The 13,120-nt window shown below is 36.5% G+C and overlaps 2 pseudogenes; both read left to right on the top strand.

The window, feature by feature from the left end:
* Positions 1-265: 265 nt before the first annotated feature.
* Positions 266-8,536, top strand: LOC102115449 (methylcytosine dioxygenase TET1 pseudogene; annotated as a pseudogene).
* A 449-nt stretch (positions 8,537-8,985) lies between these two features.
* Positions 8,986-11,639, top strand: LOC135964398 (methylcytosine dioxygenase TET1 pseudogene; annotated as a pseudogene).
* The last annotated feature ends 1,481 nt before the right edge of the window (positions 11,640-13,120 follow it).

The raw sequence follows: 13,120 nt of genomic DNA, 5'->3' as shown, positions 1-13,120 counted from the left end.
CACTTAGTAAAGCATTCACCGTAAGATGCCTAACTTTGTGGGCCACTGAAATTTAATATCATGGGGAAAATCTGAGAATTGTGAATGCCACACCTAGGAATTATCATAGGGGGAGAAAAGGATGTTGAATTAATTTTAGAGCAATGACCAAGTCAATAGTTGAGGCAATCTTTTGTGAATTTTAATTCCTGGGCCAATCACATGTGGGGAGTATTACCTTTCATACAAGAAGAAGGGTGGGCAAAAAGAGCCATCAGGTATACACATGCAGATCCTGCCAGCTGGATGCAAACCAAAGCAGACAGCAAGTTCCCAGGGATGTGAGTTGGGCATAAAGTGCCTCTGCTGCAGAGGCCCAGCTGGAATTGTCTTTAACTCCAAAGCATAAACTCATATCTATTATGGTTGATTGCTTTTCTAGATTTATCACTGCACAAACATAGCTCTAACAGTTTCAAGATATTTCTTAACTGCTTTGCTATTGTCAGCCATTTTTTGTAGTCAACAGGGCAAAGTTGCTTATTGATTTATTTATTTTTGGTCCTAAATGAATCAAAATGCCTAATAAATGGGTTCTCATCTCAAGAAGAAGACCTTTTTATAAAAAACATAAGACAAGTTTTCAGATTGGCATGAAGACGTAATTGAGCTGTTAAAGAATTTTATATAGAATTAGAAAACTACACATTCTTTCTATCCTTTTATACTCTTTAGTTGTAGTTTTAAATCAGAATTTAATGCATTCAACCTACATATATATTGAATGCATTCTAAGCCATAATCTGTTCTAGGCATTAGGTTTAAACCAAAAGCTATGTGATAAGACTCATATTGCATAGTGAGAAATAGAAATAAGAACATTCACAAACAAAGATGATTTCATAGAAGGTTAAGTGAGATGACAAATATAAATAAAGACTAAGTAAAAGGAGAATCATTGTATACGAATGGCTAATTTAGCTTTGCTGATTAAGAGAAGCCTCCAGAACTATTAACTGAAGAGAAGAACAACGATATAGGTAAGCCTTGCAAAACTCGAGGGAAATCTGGAGCTCGAGAGGATGATCAAGATAGAATTATAGAGCAATGGAAATCTAAATTTAAGTCAGGAAAGAAAGGAATTTTTAAAAAGCTTCAATTTATTGAGAAACTATTATGTGTCTGAAAACTGACATTTTGCTTGTTAATTTTCTAGCAATTTTGCGTATTATATGTGCTTTCTAAATTGGAAAAATGAGTGATAAATTAAAATTGGATTAAGATCACGCACAAACGCTGCTGGGTAAAATCCGAGTCCAGATCTAACTTGAATTTACTTTACTTTTTCAGTGGTCTTTAACAATGAATGAACAGAGGATTCATTTGGAGATACATTAGCTTAACTCTGGAAGATTCGGAATTAATTGCTGTGGGTCTGTTTTAGGCATTTAGAATTACTGCAGGAAGCATTATCTCCCAGTAATTTTAATTTGCAGCTGGGCAGTAGCCCATTGTCCTGCATCTTATTTTGAACAAAATAAAAGAGAATGGAAATTCGTATTCTGGTAGGCATGTTGTGTATGTCATCTCATTTAATTCTCAAGTTAATTCTGCAAAGCATTACTAAAGTCACTTTAAAAAGAACATACAAAGTCAGGCTTAGAAAATTTAAGCGTACAGCTTACTTAATAAAAGTCATATTTACGAAACTATTGATATTAATCTAATATAGTGAATACATTAGTGACTGTGCACTAATAGAACTGTATAGGAACAGCAGCATGCCAGATTTGCCTTTTGCTCTAGGTAGAAGGAAATGTAGTTTGCCAACTTCCAATCTAGGTGAATAAAAGTGGATTTCATGCCCCACTAAAGGTTTGAAAGGGGGAGATTAACTATCAATACCTTGAATTTAGGTTGAAACATTTAAAAGTACAGTATAAGAGAAAAGAAGGAAATAGTATGACTCTCACAGATCTGAAAACCAGCTAAAAATTATTTCAGTTCTAAATAATCTTGCTAAATTGTCAGTGATATTGCTGAAGTCCAAAACCCCAGTTTTCTAGATGACATAACTATAAATATTCTTGGTAGGAAGGTTTAAATATCCAAAGTTTTAAATTACATACGTATCATATATACATATGTATGTGATGTCTGACAAGAAATGAAAAATAACCAGGTACATTGAAGACAAATTTTGATAATCAAAAACAGGATAGTGAATTTATAGAATAGAGTTGCTGGAAGCAGACTGTTAATTACACTTAATATGTTCAAGAAAGAAAAGGCAGGTTTGATAATTTTAGGAGATAACCAGAAAATTTAAAGACAAAAAGAATTTTTCATAATTGAAAACTAGTAAAATTCAATGGCTTTGTTTAACAGCAGATTAGATCTAGCTGTATAAAGAAAAAATGAAATAGAGTATAGCTCAGGAGAAAATATCGCCCAAAGATCAAAAAGATCAAGAACATGGAAAAAAACGTTAGAAACATAGAGACTAATGTGAGAAAATGTAATTAGAGTCCCAAAAGAGGAACACAGAGAGAATGGAGTACAATATATTAAGATATATTTGACAAAATAAGGGCTAAGAATTGAACAAAATTGAAAAAATACACAAAGTTTGAATTTCAGAATCTTGGCAAACATTCAGCAAAACTACAAAGTAAAAGCACACTTAGGCACATCATAGGCAAAATACCAAGCCAAATACAAAAGGACATCTTAAAAGTAGTCAAAGATGGTGGGGGTGGGATGGGAATGGCATATTCCTCTCAAAAGGTAACATATGAGACAGGCAGCTGGTATGTCCAAACAAACACTGAATTCCAGAAGGCAAATGAATAGTATTTTCAACATGCTGAAGTTAAAAAAAACAGACAACAACAACAACAACAACAACAAAAACCCTGCCAGTTTTAAAGTCTATATACAGGAAAATAACCTTTCACAAAAATGATGTAAAGTTATTTTTTAGCAAACAAAAATTAGCAAAAATTTATTACCCCAGAGCTACACCTAACCATCCCGCCAAATATAAAATAAATTTCTGAATGGTGTTTTTCAGGAAAAAGGCAAAGAATCTCATTATGAAAATTCACAAATGCAGAAATAATATAAATTGCACTTACCTAAGACATTAGAATACACTTTTTCCCCAAATATTCATGGAACATTTATAGCAACTGACCAAATGTTGAATTTTAAAATAGATCTCACCAAATTTCCAAAAAGTTAAATGGTACATTATTTTCTTTTATGTGAAATTAAATTTGAGTTAAATATAGAAAGATAATTAGAAATTATCCAAGTCTGGAAATTAAGAAATGTACTTCTAATTGAAATAATAATGAAAATACTGAATATTTAAATTTACAATATACAGCTAAACTGTGCTTAGAAGGAAAGCATAACTTTCTCTGATTTTAGCTTGTAAGTTCAAGGGTACATGTGCAGGTTTGTTCTATACGTAAATTCGTGTCACGGAGGTTTATTGTACAGATTGTGTTGTCATCTGATTATTAAGCCTAGTACTTACCAGTTATTTTTCCCAATCGTCTCCCTCTTTCTACTCCCCACTTTCAGGTAGGTCCCAGTGTCTGTTGTTGCCCTCTATGTGACTATGTGTTCTCATCATTCAGCTCCCACTTGTAAGTGAGAACATGCAGTATTTGGTTTCCTGTTCCTGCGTTAGTTTGCTAAGGTTAATGGCTTCTAGCTCCATCCATATTCCTGCAAGGGACATGATCTCATTCTTTTTTATGGCTGCATAATATTCTGTGATATATAATCACCACATTTTCTTTATTTAATCCATCATTGATGGGCATTTGAGTTGATTCCATGTCTTTGCCATTGTGGATAGTGCTGCAGCAAGTGTACACATGTGTGCGTCTTTTGATAGGATGATTTATATTATTTTGGGTATATACCCAGAAATGGGATTGCTGGGTTGAATGGTAGATCTGTTTTTAGCTCCTTAAGGAATCACCACACTGCTTTCCACAAGGGTTGAACTAATTTACACTCCTACCAACAGCACAAAAATGTTCCTTTTTCTCCACAATCTCGCCAGCATCTGCTATTTTTTGACTTTTTAATAATAGCTGTTCTGATTAGTGTGAGATAGTATCTCACCATGGTTTAGATTGAAAACCTAATTTTCAAGACAAATTTAGAAAGTAAAAGAGACATCAGATTAATTATCTACATATTCACTATAGAAATTTAGAATTTAGGAAAAGAGAATGTTGTACAAAATATAGAATACTATTTTTTAAAAAGTGGAAAAAATATGAAATAGAAAACAAATAGTAAAAATTAGCAAAGCCAACAGTTGATTGTATGAAGAAATTAACACAGTATATGAACCCTGGACAATGTCAAGCACATAAGGAAGAGAGAAGGCACTAAAATGCAGTATCAGTACAAAAAGAGCATCCTTGCAACATTCATAGACGAAAATGTGGCATCAGTAAAAAGATGATAAGGATATTAGTTTTAAAATCATCCTAGTAAGTTAAAAAGTCTACATGTTTTATGTATATAATTGCCAAAGGTGAACTAGGAAGAAACAGAGAATTGAAAAATTTTATAATCATTACATAAATAAATCATATTTAAAATTTCCAGCAAAGAAAACTTCAGGCTCATATCCAAACTCATTGATAAATTCTATCAAATATTAAAGGAAGAAATCGGATCTATCTTAGCAAAAATCTTTTAAATAATAGTAAAGTGGAAACATTTCACAACATAGTTTGCAAGGGCAGCATAATATCTGACCAGGACATTATACAAAATCAAAATCAAAGATCAATGTTTCTCATGAACATAGGTACAAAAATTTAATCAAAATATTACCACAACAAATTTAGTGTTATATAAAAAAGGAATGGGTTTCACAAATAATTTTCATTGATCCCACAATTACAAGGTTATTTTAGCATTTTAAAATATATCAACATATTAAACAATATCAAAACTACAAAAAAGTGACCCAGCTTCCGGGAAAGGCAGAGGATGGCAGTGGGAGCAGGGTCAGGATAGGCACATTGGAGATTATTTTCTATAAAAACTTTTGAGCTAGGAGATTTCATGAGTTTTGGGGTGGCTGAACTCTTGGAGCTGCTGGGAAGGTAGTGTGCCCAGACAGGGCATGGAAACTCTGTGATACCTCCCTCCACAACCATGCCCTTAGCGTGTTCTCTTTGGGTGATCATCTGTGTCCCTCATAATGCACTGGTGAGCACCAAAACCTTGTGTGAATGAGCTCAAGAACACTGCATCCAGATTATCCTCAAAAGTTAGACTTTCTAAAGGACAAAGGACTATTTCCTGTGCCTTTTATTTATTTGTTTTTTTACTCTGTAGCTGTTTCTGGATCCTGCCACACGAGGCTTCCGGGTTAGTCAGGAAGAAAGATGCAAACAAAAAGAAAAACAGAAAACTACTGAAGGCATCCAAGACAGCCAATGAAAATGTGGCATCAGTCAAGGCTTTAAGTCCTGGAAAATTAAAGCAGTTAATTCAAGAAAGAGATGCTAAGAAAAAGAACAGAACCTAAACCATCCATGCCAGTCAGAAGCTTTCTGACAAGAGCTGGAACAGCATATGTGAATTGGGATAGGACTGAGGTTTCTTTTCAGAACCCAGGGTTCTTAACCTGCAGTGGGCTCACAATGACTCTAAGAAGAACCTTTCTTAGCAGGTGACTCTCCCAACCCCCACTGGGCATAGCCAATTTCAAGAAAGTTCCACCTTCTAAGGGTGTAGAAAAGCTACATGATTGTGATTATAAGATACTCACTGACTTGGGAGTAAAAAGCTCAGAAAATGATTCGGTCCCAATGCAGGACCCTCACATCCTTCCTGATACAGAGGCTCTATCTGGGGTACAAAATCCCTCTTTCATTAAAGATAAGAGCCAAGAGAAAACTCAGTCCTGGTATGAAAGGGTTGAAGATCCAAAATCAATATCCCTACCCTCCGTGGCCCTTCAGCTGAGATCCTTTCTGGTCCGTTGGAAAGGACATCCTGTGGTAAAGGACCATTCTCTGAAGAAACATTGAATGATACTAGCGGTTCCCCAAGACTGTTTGCTCAGGGCACTGTGTGTGCTCCTTTGCCACAAAGAACAAGTGCAAAAGTTATCTCTCAAGGAAACCTCAGAATTCAAATAGAAGAGTTGGGTTAATGAGTAGAATCCCTTAAGTTATCTGATTCTTACATGGATCCCATGAAAAGTGAATATGATTGCTATCCCACCTCCAGTTTTAATAAGGTTATCTCTGAATTGAACCTTAGAAACTGGTTGGCTTTTGGTAGGTCTATATCCTCTACATGTCTAATAAAATTCCTTTTGGCAGGCTAAGAACAAGCAATCCTTGGTGCTAAACCAGATCATCAAGATGCCCTCAAAGCTACTACAAATCAACAGGAAGTTGCTAATACCACCTCTGTCCTAGGACAGAGATCTTCAGTGCTATCCCACATCAATGGGAACTTCATGGTAATGCCTTGGGTAAGACCCCAGATCCACCAAAGATTCCTGGTGCTTTTCCAGTCCAAGAAGAGCTCTTTGGTGCTATCTTAGACCAAAAAGAAACCCTTGGTATGAGTGGGAGCATTGTCCCATACTTGCCTCTCTTCCTTCCTGTTCCTCCAAATCTAATTGCTACCTGTAATGCTCCTCCCAGATGGCCTGAGCCCTACGGCACTGTCTCATATGGGCTTGCAGTCCAGAGTGCTATATAGATTTTACCTCTGGACTCAGGACGCACTCCTCAATCATCATCAATCCCAGAGAAAAAAATCATTACCTCCAGCAATGGCTATAAGCAATGTAGAAAATGAAAAGCAAGTTCATATAAGCTTTCTGCCAGATAACACTCGGGGTTTCATAATAGCCCCTGAGAAAAGACTCTTCCATGCTTCACTGGGTATTGCCCAACTCTCCCAGGCTGGTCCCAGCGATTCAGAAAGAGGGAGTTCCCAGGTCAGCGTAACCAGCATGGTTCATGTTGTCAACACCACAGTGGTGACTATGCCAGTTCGACTGGTAAGTATCTCTGCTTCTTACACCACTTTATTACCCACTTTGAAAAAAAAAAAAAAAAGGAAATGAAAGCAATATGAGGTCTGCGAATCCTACCAGCAGAAGTCCAACTTTGGTAAATGCACTAATTGCAAGAACAGAAAGAACAGCCATCAGATCTGTAAAAAGAGGAAATGTTAAGAGCTGGAAAAGATACTGTCTGCCATTGTGCCTTTGGAGGTTGTAAAGGAAATCAAGAGGCCCCAGAGGGAAAAGAAGCCCAAAGTTTTAAAGGCAGATTTTGACAACAAACCAGTAAATGTCCCCAAGTCAGAATCCATGGACTACAGTAGATGGGGAAGAACAAGGATTGGAATTGAATCCACATCCCCTTGAAATGATAATTAAAATTGAAGACAGCGTGATAGCCATTGAGGTGGAGATGTCCAACAAGAAATTACCTTTAACTGATCATGTCAAAGGAGATTTCAGTGCTAATGTCCCAGAAGCTGAAAAATCGAAAAACTCTGAAGTTGACAAGAGACAAACCTCCAAAACTGTACAGACTGTAAGAAATGGCACTAAACATGTACACTATTTATCAACTGAAACAAGTGTGTCATTTAAAAACTCTGATATTGAAGAATTTGTCAAGATATTTGAAAACAATCTTATAAATTCCTGAAAGAACCCACAGACCATAATGATGCCATGAGCTCCGTTGCTACTAATGCAAATTGTTATCATCTCAAAGGGAGAAGTAATGTTTTAGTCTTCCAGCAGTCTGGCTTTAATTGCAATTCCATTCCACATCCTTCACACTCCAACATAAACTGGCCTGGTAGTACACACAATGAAGTTGATAAATCACAAACTCTTGAGGTTATACCAAGTAAAGAACTAAAAGATGGATCTCAACCAAGTCTCTTACCCTTTATGAAAGATAAGAGATTAACACTGGAGCAAGTGGTAGGCATAGAGGTCTTGACTCAGCTCTCAGAAGCCCTATCAGGTAATTCCTCCCCATCAAAGTCAGAGAATGATGAAGAATCAGAGCAGAGAACATCCAGTTATCTCTTTTTATACCAGAATTAAATTCACCCCAAGAGTGATGCCAATAAAAGTATTGCTCAAAGTATAATTACTGTTGACAGTTGTTGCAAGAATTTGCATCAGTTGTCACCAAGAAATAATAAGTCAGGGTATCGTAACCAGTTACTGGACAACAGCAAACATTTGGTTTAGATGACCTATCATGTCAGGATGTAGCCCATACTCCAATTGAAGAAGATGTTGCAACACAGTTGACACAACTTACTTCAATAATTAAATTCAATATAAAATTTATAAATTATATAAAACCAGAGGACAAAAAAGTTGAAAGTACACTGACAAGCCTTGTTGCATATAACGTGCAGCAAAAATACAGTCAGGGGAAGGGCATGATACAACAGAAACCACCTTCAAGTATACAAAATAATCATAGTTCATCATTAACAAAGCAAAAAAACACAACCCAGAAAAAGACAAAATCCACCTCATCAGGAGATTGATGGAAAAAGAAGCCCACTGTTGCTGTTAAAGAGCAACTCATGCATCCAAGACTGATAACGTTACCTTGTATCTCTTATGAGACACCTTTACCGAAGTCAGTACCAACTCTTAAGAATGTAAATATTACATGTTCTGGTGGAATTACGACGGTTTCTACCAAAAGTGAAGAGGAAGTATGTTCATCCAGTGTTGAAACATCAGAGTTTTCCACAGCAGAGCATGCACAGAGAAATTTTAGTGATTATGCCATGAACTTCTTTACTATCTATCTCTACAAAAAACCTGATGTCTATAACTAAAGATTCTGAACTGCCCACCTGCAACTGTCTTGATCGAGTTACATGAAAAGCCAAAGGCTCATATTATATACACCTGGGGAAGGACCAGGTGTTGCTGCTGTCAGGGAAATCATGATGAATAGGTATGGTCAAAAAGGAAACATAATAAGGATAGAAACAGTAGTGTATACTGGTAATGAAGGGAAAATCTGTAATAGGTGTCCAATCATTAAGTGGGTTTTAAGAAGAAGCAATGATACAGAAAAGGCCCTCTGGTCTAGCAGTGTATAGACCACCACGGTCCAACTGCTGTGATAGTGATGCTCATCATGGTGTGAGATGGCATTCGTTTCCCTGTGGCTGACTAGCTGTACACAGAGCCCACCAAGAATCTAAGGTCATACAATATTCATCCTACCAACTGAAGATGCACCCTCCATTAAAATTGTACCTGTACATGTCAAGGAATTGATCCAGAGATGTGTGGAGCTTCATGCTTCATTCTCCTTTGGCTGTTCATGGAGCATGTACTTTAATGGGGGTAAGTTTGGGAGAGGTCCAAGCTCCAGAAAATTTAGAATTGGTTCAAGCTCTCTCAGATACCTACTATGAAAGAATTACTAAAGGACATAATCCAGAAAGACAATGCATAAAACTAGAACAAATTTGTGTGGAACACGAGGCCATGGAAAAAAACTTGAAGATAACTTACAGAGTTTGGCTACACAATTAGCTCCAATTTATAAGCAAGATGCTCCATTAGCTTACCAAAATCAGGTGGAACATGAAAATGTTGCACAAGAATGTTAGCTTGGCAGCAAGGATAGTTGTTCCTTCTCTGGCATCATTGATTGCCTGGACTTCTCTGCCCAGCCCCACAGAGACATTCACAACATGAATAATGGAAGCACTGTGGTTTGTACTTTCATTCAAGAAGGTAACTGCTCTTTGGGTGTTATTCCTCAAGATAAACAGCTCCATGTGCTACTTCTGTATAAACTTTCCGATGAGTTTGGCTTAAGGGAGGGAATGGAAGCCAAAATCAAATCTGGGGCCATCGAGGTCCTGGCACCCTGATGCAAAAAATAAAAATAAAAAAAGAATATGTTTCACTCAGCCTGTTCCCAAGTTCTGGGAAGAAGGGAAGAAGGGAAGAAGAGGGTTGTGATGATGATGGAGGTTCTCGCACATAAGATAAGGGCAGTGGAGCCAAAAATCATTCCCCAAATCAAGTGGAAGAATAACTCAGCAACAATAAACATCAGTAAGGCTTCACTGCTGCCAGTTTTCTCAATTAAAACAGACACCGTGCAACCTAAAATAAAAAGTAAAGTTGAAGCCTATTTTATCCTAAAAGATTTGCGAGGCCACAACACTAAAACCTTTTCTCTGATGCCATCCATTCATCACCCAGTGAAAAAGGCCACTGCATCTCCAGGCTTCTGCTGGTCCCCAAAGACTGCGTCAGCCATTCAGCTCTATTGAAGAAGGATGCAACAGTCCCCTACAGGTTTTCAGAAAAAAGTAGCATTCCCCACTGCTCACTGCACGATGCCTTCTGGAAGGCTCAGTGATGCCAATGCAGCTGCGGCGGAATGCTCTAGAATTGCACAGCCTGGTGAAGTGGCTTCTTTCCCCACTCTGTCTCCTCCTGTGACAGAGCCCTTGGTTTCTTCTGAGCCTCCCACTGGTCTAACTGAGCCACTAACTTCTCATCAGCCAAGCGAGCAGCACCCCTTCCTCACCTCTTCTCAAGACCTCGCCTCTTTGATGGAAGAAGATGAGAAGCATTCTGAAGCAAATGAGCCTCTATCAGACAAGTTGCTGTCTGACGACCCCCTGTCACCTGCTGAAGAGAAACTGTCCCACCTAGGTGAGTGTTGGTCAGAGAGTGAGCACATCTTTTTGGCTGCAAATATTGGTTGGGTGGTCACGGCACAGCTCAGTTTTGATTCAGTGTGCCCTGTGAGAGCTTCACACAGCTCCTGTGAGCACCTAAACCCTAGTCAATCAACTAACCTCTTCCTTGTCTTTCACCAGCACAAAAACCTGAATAAGCCCCAACATGGTCCTGAACTAAACAAGATTAAATTTCAGACTGAAGAAGCTAAGAATAAGAAAATGAAGGTCTCAAAGCAAAAAGACCAGGAAGCTGTTGAAGGTCCTGAACTGTCCTCTAAGGAAATTATTTGAACCAAGTTTCTTCTCATAAAGCATTAACATTAACCCATGACAATGTTGTCACCACGATTCCTTATGCTCTCACATACATACACCCTATAACCATTGGGTCTGAAGGCATTTCTCCCCCTCTTAATGCCCTTGCTGGTGCAGTGTACTTTTTCAAGGTGCTATTAAAAGAAAATCATGTATAGCTTACTATATCTTCTTCTCACACATTTTAGGTCTGAGATTTAAAAAAATGAGGTGAGTATTCTTAACTGAGATTATATTTTGACAATTGGTAGAAGCTGCACATTTTAAGCAAAAATAAAAGTTGTATTGTTTTAAATACAAAAAAAGGAAAATTATGCTCAATTCAACAGATCTAGAAAAAGTAGTTCAAAAATTCAATTTGCTTATGATTTTAAAATAGGTATTCTTAGTAGACTAGCACTAACATTGAACCTCCTTAATCTGGATAGACACATTTGTAAAACTATATGTACATGATAATCATGACACATTAACTGTACTATTAAGCTAATATAAGATTTTAAATGTCTACATTGTCATTTCTCTTTCCTCAGAATATTTCAACACCTAGCCAACTGTGAAAAAAAGAATTAAGATTAGCCAAAAAAAAAGCAAGAAAAACAAACAAAAGACAACAATGTACCTTACCTTTCATTCAATTGCAAACAATTTGGAGCTGTTTATATTTCACATTTTTCCAGTACAGTAGTCATTACTAGTATAATTTTTAGCTAACTCTTTGGTCAAATTTTGTAGAAACACTCTGATGAATAGTAAACATTCTAAGAAAACTGAAGAGCCCTTTCAGCTGAAAACATTCAGCTTTGAAGGGTTAGACAAAGCTTTCAGAAAGGTTTGCTATAGCTCTTATCTGTATTTGCTTCTACAATAAATGAATCTCAGTCATTGTATAGTTTTCTTGATTTGCTGTCATTATGAAGGGTTTATATAAGGCAAGTATTTGCTCAAGGAATATTATTACTTCAGTTTATAGATAATTGATTCCTAACAACTCTGGTTCATTGAATCAAATCTTCTGTCACAGAGGTTCAAGTTTAGCAGCTTTCAAACATGGTCATTTCTGCTTCCTTGTCTTGAATGAGGGTTTGAAAGTAGTGTTTTAGTCCTCTTTGCTTTGTATTCTTTCCCTTTTTTTTATTAATCAACTTTTTTTCCTTTTATTTTTAGTTGACACATGATTATTTTTAGTTGACACAGTGATTCCTTTTATTTTTAGTTGTACATGATAATTGTACATATTTATGGGATACAAAGCCTAATGATTAAATCAGGGTAGTTAGCCTGTCCATCTCCTGGAATATTTATCATTTCTTTGTGTGGGCAGTTTTTGCAGGTGGCTGCTTGTTTCAAAACCATTAACCCTTACCTGACTTTATTTTATTATTATGCTATATTTCAAAACCAAATCTAGATTTTGGTCCATTTTTTTTTTATTAGTCTTTCAGCTGCAATACACAAAATTACAAAGGAAAATGCCATTAGATTTAAAAGATGTTCAAAATTATGTGCCTAGTTCCTGGTACAGTACACCTTGTGATGCTTAATGAGCAGGCAAATTAGGCATCAATCAATCAGTTAAGTAATTTTGAAACCAGTCCTCTATAATACACAAAAGCAATCATCTATTGATATTTCTATATCGGTTTTGGTGGCAATTGGTAAAAACAGAAGCATCGGTAACTAGAAAGCATCTATTTTCCTAATTTTTTTTTTCTTAGTTACTCATCTGTTTTGATTATTTTTCCACATTTTGCTTTACCCATCTCCACTGCAATGTTCTTTTCTATTCCTTCCATTCAGCAGATAGTGGAAACAGAAAGAAATGAAGCTTAGAGTTGGTAATTTGAGACTCTACAGCATCACCCATTAGCCACAATTCATTGAATAAATTGCACACTTTCATAGACTACTTAAGTAAATAAATAAAAGTTTCTTTGGCTTACTTGTAGTGTCTCTACGTTTTATTAGCATTCATGATACATTACATTAAATAATCTTCCTAACAGCATATATTTTAATTTACAAAGAATATTCTAGGATTTTTCCAAAT

This window comes from Macaca fascicularis, chromosome 17 (genome assembly GCF_037993035.2).
Source record: "Macaca fascicularis isolate 582-1 chromosome 17, T2T-MFA8v1.1".
Classification (NCBI taxonomy): Eukaryota; Metazoa; Chordata; class Mammalia; order Primates; family Cercopithecidae; genus Macaca; species Macaca fascicularis.
This window is presented reverse-complemented; position numbering and strand designations above follow the sequence as displayed.